General features: G+C 39.7%; 2 non-coding genes and 1 pseudogene across 2 annotated transcripts; all 3 read right to left on the bottom strand.

Moving 5' to 3' along the window:
- Window positions 1-5430: 5430 nt before the first annotated feature.
- On the bottom strand, window positions 5431-5610 carry LOC148099618 (U2 spliceosomal RNA; annotated as a pseudogene).
- A 181-nt stretch (window positions 5611-5791) lies between these two features.
- LOC148099617 (U5 spliceosomal RNA) lies at window positions 5792-5907 on the bottom strand. Its single transcript, XR_015720498.1, has one exon. It is a non-coding gene; the product is annotated as a U5 spliceosomal RNA (small nuclear RNA).
- Window positions 5908-6136: 229 nt separating this feature from the next.
- Window positions 6137-6323, bottom strand: LOC148099616 (U2 spliceosomal RNA). Its single transcript, XR_015720236.1, has one exon. It is a non-coding gene; the product is annotated as a U2 spliceosomal RNA (small nuclear RNA).
- Between the last annotated feature and the right edge of the window lie 1804 nt (window positions 6324-8127).

Here is an 8127-nt window from a genome sequence, read left to right as displayed (position 1 = left end):
CCTTATTGGGAAGATCTCCTTTACATCTGACTGGTCTGAAGCACAACTTAGAGAAGAAATAGCAGCAATCTTCAGAAGAACATTTGCACTGTCAATTGGCCAGACATTCCCTTTTGAGTATTTGAGTACAATTAGAGGATGTAAACGACTAATGAAACCAAATGTTTCTAGCAGTTTTCTTTGGGATGGCCAAGAAGTTGGCTCGATTTGTTCCACCACCTGCCTCTATATAATGGCAGGGATACAAAAACCTGCACAGGTAAACATTTTATATTGCAGTGCAGAAATATTGAGTATACAGTTTTTAGTGCAGCCATGTGCCTCTGTGTTACCAGTGATTTGATTTGGACCATTTGGATTTTGTTACTGCAGTGAGTAATAATTCCTGGAAGGGGGTTGTTTGATGAGAGCATCATTAATTTGTCCAATTTTAATGTTTATGGATTATCACAGGTGATTACAGCCAAGGAGGAATATGTGCCCAACTTTCACTTAAACTAATATAAGGATATATAAAGGCTCTGTTAACTTTATGAAGCAAGTCATGCTGACCTTCTTTCCTTTGTTCAGTGCATCAAGCGTTGCCTACAACACCAGGTGAAAGTGAGGCCAAGCATCAGGAAACAGAGGGCTGCACTCAGGAGAGTGAAAATGAGGGACAGGCAGAAGGACAGTAGATGTTTCCATATAATGTGGCAGAATTTGTGTAAGCTGTTGTCTAGGGGTTAAAGAAATCCTTCATTTTAGATGTTGTTTAGGATATTGTTCCAATGCAGGTTTCCAATGTTTGGAGGGTTTTTTTGCTGAATCACTGCAACTTTAGGATTTACATTTATTTATTTATTTTTAATGATGTAGTGTGAGAAATTCTTCAAGGCTGACATGTTTTATGATTTCTAATATCTCTTGTAGCCCTATTTTTCTGGAGGAAGATGAAGCTCTTGAAGAGGCAATTCAGCGTAGCCTCCTAGAAGACTCTGATAGACAGAGTGAAGTTCATATTTCAAGGTAAGATTTGAAAGTAACCTCTGATTATTGAATATCTTATTTGCATTTTTACTTGCATCATGTTTTTGAAGTTACACAATTACAAAGGTAATTGCTAATTTCTGACTAATTCAATATGGGCTATCACAACATAATTATCTGTTGTAACTCTGTGCCCTTGAGTTAAATGTACAGCAAATTTCCATTTTCCCCCAAGATCTGTTTGTCATTGTCCCTTTTTATATAGGTCTTCTTGAAATTGAAGGTCTTCTTAGAGTCAGTCGAGACAGTGTGTGGTCGACTGCTTTGCGTCAGTTCAAGAGACCCAAGTTTGCAGAAAGCTGTGAGATGCTTTATGTCACATTTGCAAGCGATGAACATGATACAGAGGAAGATGCTGCTGACCTTGGGGGCCAAGGCGGGAGTTTCACAAGTCCTGATGCCACTGAACACGTACAATGTAAAGGAGCAGGTGAGAATCTGATGGTGCGTTGGATCAGACATTACGGGGAGTGGCAACAAGCCGGGCCGAGTAGTTTTGAAGACAGAACAATATTGAAGGTGAATAAAGTCCAAGAAAGTTTCCTGGAAGTGAAAAACACATCACTTCTTCATGTCTTCAATGAACAACAAACTGTTTACTGCCTGGTGATGAACCAACAGCAGTGTGTGAGCACTTACTCTGTACGTTTGATCAAACAACCAACGCTACGTTATGCTTCAGAGGGAGACACACCTGTGCTGGAGTGTCCCTTCATGGACCCCATTCATGACCAGCCCCCAGTTTGGATAAAGGAAGCAATTTCCTACAATATTGATCAAGAAATTGGTCGAAACTTCTCACTGGTACTTCCATCACTAATGTTAAATGATTCAGGTATCTACTACTGTGTAGGTGAAACAGTCAAACATGTGTACAGGCTTTTGGTGTGCCCTAAATTTGGTCCACCTGCAGTAAAGGTTTTCTCAGAGGGAGATGAAGTCACTATGAGATGTACAGCTGGATTTCCATCCGTTTGGTTCATTAAGTCGATTCAAACAGAAGGTAAAATTGTGTACGATGATGAGTTCTGCAATGACAATAGAATCACTTGTTCCTATGGCAGCCTGATAATCTCTAATGTCTCACTGGAAGATGCAGGAGAGTATGTGTGTACAGTTTTAAAGTCAGAGTATGAGTGTGTGTCAGGAGAAAAAACAGTTCTGATCTACAGAGAGCCCTTTAGGGTTTACTCGACCTTCTACAGAGTCAGGTGGATACTGCTCAGCGGTCTGCAGGTGATGCTTTGTGTTGTTGTGGTCTGTGTGATACAGAAAACCAGGAGAGGAGAGCAGCTTTCAGCTCAGACACACACTTAATATGCTCATCAGCATTTATTATTATTATCAGTCATGTATCTCTCAGAGTATCATTTTGAATATTCTTCTGTTTCTATCAGTGATCAGTTCGATCTATAATAAATGTTAGAAACCAGTTGTAAATGTATTCGTTTTTCACTCTGATGAGAATCATTATCATCTCTCTTGGAAAATGTATTTTGTTATTGTGTTTAAGAGCAGATTCATTACAGCACCATGTTCATCGGCACTATATTGTTTTCATTGTTGTAAATAAACATGATTGTCTGATACAGCAAACACTTCATAATATGGACTTTACTGCTTTGATTGTGTTTTTATATTCTCCATTTTTGTTAGGAATCATTTCTGAAATAAAAATATCTAAATCTAATTTAACAAGGCAAGGCAAGGCAAGTTTATTTGTATAGCACAATTCAACAACAAGGTGATTCAAAGTGCTTAACAGGCTGAACGTTGATGCTCTTCTGTCAATGACTCCATGATGATTTTTAATTTTAATAAACACACAATCCTCCTATTTCAGTGCAGGATTTAAAGCAGAGTATATCAGTCAACTGGATCAGAGCTCCTAAACTTTGACTTCAAATGAATAATCAGTGTTTTGAAGTTAATATGCAGCCAACACACTTTAACATGTAGAGTGAAACATATCATGGAAAAATGGAAGACGAGAGAAGCTGCACATGGTTATCATTTATTAATTTTATTATTCAATTTTTGTTGGTGGTCGAGTTTAAAGTTTAGGTTTTTTTAAAATATTTCATTTTAATGAATTAAAAATGTTTTAATGGAAAACTATGAATTTAAAAAGTCATGATATTAACAGCATGATGATGACAACAACAACTGCCATTACGATTATTACAGTTAATATTATTACTATTATTGCGTAGCACGTAGTATTCAATAATGTAATTTTATTTGATGAACATTAAAACTAAAATTTACAATTTTACAAATAAATATTAATATGATGAGAAACATTAAGTGACAATGTGTGGTCCCGCTGCTCTGCACAGCGTCCAAGCAGGGGTTTCTTTTATTTACAACAGCGGTCCCCAACCCCCGGGCCACGGACTGGCACCGGTCCGTAAACCATTTGGAACCAGACCACGAGAGTTGAGGTCGGGTGTGGAATTGATGCTCTTCAGGGGTTTTGAATAACTCTTCTTTTTTTGGCAGCAGTACTGGTTTTATTTTGTTGAATTTATCCTCGACACCTTAAAGGCTGGTCCATGAGAATATTGCATACATAAACCGGTCCATTGCACAAAAAAGGTTGGGGACGCTGATTTACAGGACTGACGGGACTCCAGGAAACACAATCATAGTCAGTGTTAGAGCAGACAGTGCTCATCAGCAGACCCGGGCCATCTTTCCATCATCTGGATTCACTTACCCTAACGTTTGTAATCAGGATAAACTGTCACACAGAGTTTGTTATCAGCTCTCTAACCTTGGGTCTTCCCTGCACACTTATATGAAAGGGGCAAGATTGAGAAAAAGATGTCTACTACGCTTACAAAATTATGAACATGGTAATAAATCCGGTCAATTTCTAGCAACCTAGCTAAAAATAAATAAAGAAAAAACAACTATATGTGCTGTTCAGGATTCATCTGGGAACACAGTATATGACCCGAAACAAATAAATAACATTTTCAGGGATTTCTATAAAAGATTGTGTTCACCACAAATAAACCCGTCTAAAAAGGAAATTGATCAGTTTTTAGACAACATAACTCTTCCAAAATTATTAGACACTCAAGTAATGGCACTGGATTCGCCACTGACATCAGGTCAACTCCAGGAAGCCCTGATAAGCATGCCCAATAATAAGGCTCCAGGTCCAGACGGCTTTCCTGCAGAATTCTACAAAGAATTCTGGACGATTCTAGCATCAGTTTTTTACAGAACGTTGTTGGAAATCAAAGAAAAGGGAAGACTTCCATCAAATATGAATTCTGCAAACATTAATCTCCTGCTAAAACCAGGCAAAGACCCTGTATATCCCTCAAGCTATCATCCAATATCCCTTATAAATGTAGACCTTAAAATAATCTGCAAAGCTCTTTCAAAGAGACTGGAGAAAATAACCCCCCTCTTAATTCATCCTGACCAAACTGGTTTCATAAAAACAGCACAAGAGAAGGAGGATTTAGTGTTTGTGTTATTACGAGTGCTAAACAAGAAGAGTTCCCAGATGGTACAGTGGACACATGTGTGACTCCTGTGATTAAAGCATCTTTCTTTCAGCTTAACGAGTGAACCGTCTGTTATGAAACGGCTGTGTGCAGGCAGGAAAAGGACCCAAAGTGCAGACTCCAGAGACAAACGTGAACTCAAACAGCTTTAATGCTGAACTCAAAGTAACAAACTTCCAAAATACAAACAATAAACGCAGGCAGGCAGAACACACAGCATGAATGAGGGTAGATAAGGGAGATCGTGACACAGATCAAAGAGAACACAGGGCTAATAAACACAGCAATCAGGGATTGAGAGACAGGAGGGAAACACAGCTGGGACAAATCAGGGCTGTCGAGACAAAGGAAGAAAAACCAGACGCATTAACATGAGACACAGACTTTTAAAGTAAAACAGGAAACATAACACAGAGACATAAACCATAAGACAGAACTCTAACAAAGAAACCAAAGACTAGAAATGATAAATAATATCAAAATCTATTTCAATAATATAATAAACTCAAAACTCCGGGTCAACAACCCAGGCACCCTAACCGTCAGCTCGTTCAAACACACGTCAAAGTCCGTTTGGCTCGACACCAACGAACAGAGGCAGCAATATAACATAGCTAACATTAACAGTGCAGTGAATCCTGCTTGTGCCGTGATATTCAGGACTGCAAACCGAGCAGCATCACTGACTTTGAGCTTGTTGTGTTTGTGGATATATGACTGACTTTAATTATCCATCAAATCATCACATTCTCTGTAAGATTAAGGTCGACTATTAAACTATATATATATATATATATATTTTTTTTTTTAAAGTAAAGGCTTTAAAATCAAGTTAACGCTGAAAGTACAAACATCACTAATGTCACATAACTTTGCCGACAAGTGGCCAACAGTAATGTTTTAATGTCCTTCATTATTAAACATTCGCACATAAATAACTGTCATAATATTCAGTAGTTACTTTTAAAACGTTACTCGCAAATCGGGGGCATATCAGATATTAAACTGATAAGAAAAGATACTACACTTGATCTTAGCCAAAAGGCCGAGAAGCGATGGCCTCCTGCAGGTTCCTGGCTGAGCCGCCTTCTCGGGACACTTCTCGCTTGTGACGGTGCGCTCTTTCACTTGGCTCACAGGGAGGGGTAGGCTTCAAATCTCCGCCCACCCACAGTAGCTCAGAGGCCTGCGGAGCTCTCTGGAACTGCGCGCTTTCTTCTATTGAACAACGAGGAGAGGGCCCAGCCAGACGCAGACCTTGCCAAAAATAGGTGCAACTCCTTAGCCTCACTCTCCACGGAAGTCTTTAGTAAAAGGCGAAAGACTTGTACGTTTTGAAGAAAAGCCAGAGTGTGTGTTTCTTTGGCCTCGCAGGAAGCCGCAGTGACTCCTCGTCCCGGCTTCCGGCGTCACGGTAGGCCCTGTTTGCTTGGCTGAAGGGGCAGATCTTAGGCCCCGCCTTCTCTGCTCCAGAGTTCGACTCTGACTGGAGAGGAGCACGTTCGCGGCTTCAGGCTGCTTTCTGGCTCTTGGCTTGGCAGACCTTACTTTGTGTGGCTTTCTTGCTTTTGCACAAAGTCAGCAAAGGGGGCACTATTCCCGGAGGCGCTGCAATACCGGGTCGATGCGTGGAGCGAACGGAGCGATCCCCTTATTCGGCTCCCTGTTCTAAAAATGCATTTAATACGTTGCCCCCGAATCGGGGGCATATCAGATATTAAACTGATAAGAACAGATTTTTTTTCCTTTTATTTACTTTCCACAACATTTCCATCCTTTACATTTACATTTCACATTTCTCATACATCTTAACACATTACTTTCCAAATCAATGTCATACCTTCATTTCTTTACACCTAAATAAACATGCTACAGAAAGAAAAGAGAAGTTGATCAACAAGAAAATTCCAAAAAATAAAAGACCAGAAACCAAAGAAGCAATCTTGTTTCTATTATCTCGCTCCTTATCACTTACCACCTTTTTTTTTGGTGGATTTAAAAAGATGATTTTCCACCTATCCTTAATTGTATCACTTCCCCACTTTTCTAATTCATGCCAGTATAGACTTTCAAATTCTTTCTCTATTGCCTTAACTGTTCCTATCTCTCCCCATTTAAACACTCCAGTTATATGTCCCTGCCTTGCTTTCCATAGTTTAAGTTTTACAATTGATATCAGCATACAAATTATTTTGTTTTGTTCTTTTCCCACTCCTTTAACCCCAAACGAAGTGATTTCATCATATGTCACATTCTCCAAACACTTATAACTCTCTTTCACCCCATCCCACACCTTTTTTGCATATTCACATCCCCATAATACATGTTCAATTGTTTCATCTTCCATACAGTTTTCCCTTGGACAGACTTTTTGCTTCCCCAAATTGTGGGCATACATTGTGACCCTGACTGGTAGCCTTCTATGCAAGTGCAACCAATTAAAATCTTTAAGCCCGTTCTTAAAACTCTTGTCCTGGGCCCGTAACCACACTTCAGAGCTCACCATTACTGGATTGACATTGAGTTTCTGTACCAGTTTCCTATATAGTAACTTATGATTTATCACTGTATCCTCATCTTTACATTCCGTATATCTCCTCCCCCACTTTACCATTCGCTGGAAGTACTCCGGCCTAGTCTCAGCTTTAGGGCCTTTATTATCCCACCCTATTAGAAACTGGTATGGTATAGACAGCCAAAACCATAGGAGGATTTGGCATTTGTGTATATATGTCTTTTTCAGGAGTGTACATACATTGCTATAGAATATTGCATCCAGCTTCAGAGGAACGTTTGGCACATCCCTCCCACCATCTGCTATTTCCTGATGCATTAGCGCCCTTTTCACATATTCATAGCCCCCCCATATAAAATTAAATATTCCCCTCATTAGTTGAGCTCTATACTTCTGCGGCATTGGAAAGACGTAGGCCAAATGTAGCAACTTTGGCAATACATCGGCCTTTACAACCAACACTCTCCCTGAAACTGAAAGTTTTCTTGTCTTCCATAATCCCAGGTTTTTTTCGACTACAGTCATCTTCTTTTTCCAATTACACAATGCATCCCCCTCCCCATTCCCAAAAGAAATTCCTAATACGTCCATAGAGCCTTCGCACAACATATAATCACAGATTTTGTCCTTCCTCCCCTCCCACTTCCCAAGGTATTTGTACCTAGTCTTCTCCTTGTTTATTCTCGATCCAGTTGCTTTTTCATAATCATATAGAATGTCTATCACTCCCTTTAAGCTTTCATCGTCTGCCAAATATAATATTGTGTCATCCGCGTATTGTGATATTTTTAAGCTCTCGCCCCGGGGCAACGTTATCCCTTTAACAATGTGGCTCCCCCTTATTGCACAAGCAAGAGGTTCTGCGTATAAAACAAACAGCACCACAGAGAGCGGGCACCCTTGCCGCAATCCTCTTGTTTGTTGCACTTTATCCGTTAAATGCCCATTAATTTTGATTTTTGAATTTATGCCCTTATATAAAACCTTTACCCATTTTGTAATGGCTCCTCCTAGACCCAGCCCCTCCATAACCTTCCACAAAAAAGCGTGGTCTACTCT

Source organism: Neolamprologus brichardi, chromosome 14 (genome assembly GCF_056152115.1).
Source record: "Neolamprologus brichardi isolate AB-2024 chromosome 14, ASM5615211v1, whole genome shotgun sequence".
In the NCBI taxonomy this organism is placed as follows: domain Eukaryota; kingdom Metazoa; phylum Chordata; class Actinopteri; order Cichliformes; family Cichlidae; genus Neolamprologus; species Neolamprologus brichardi.
This window is presented reverse-complemented; position numbering and strand designations above follow the sequence as displayed.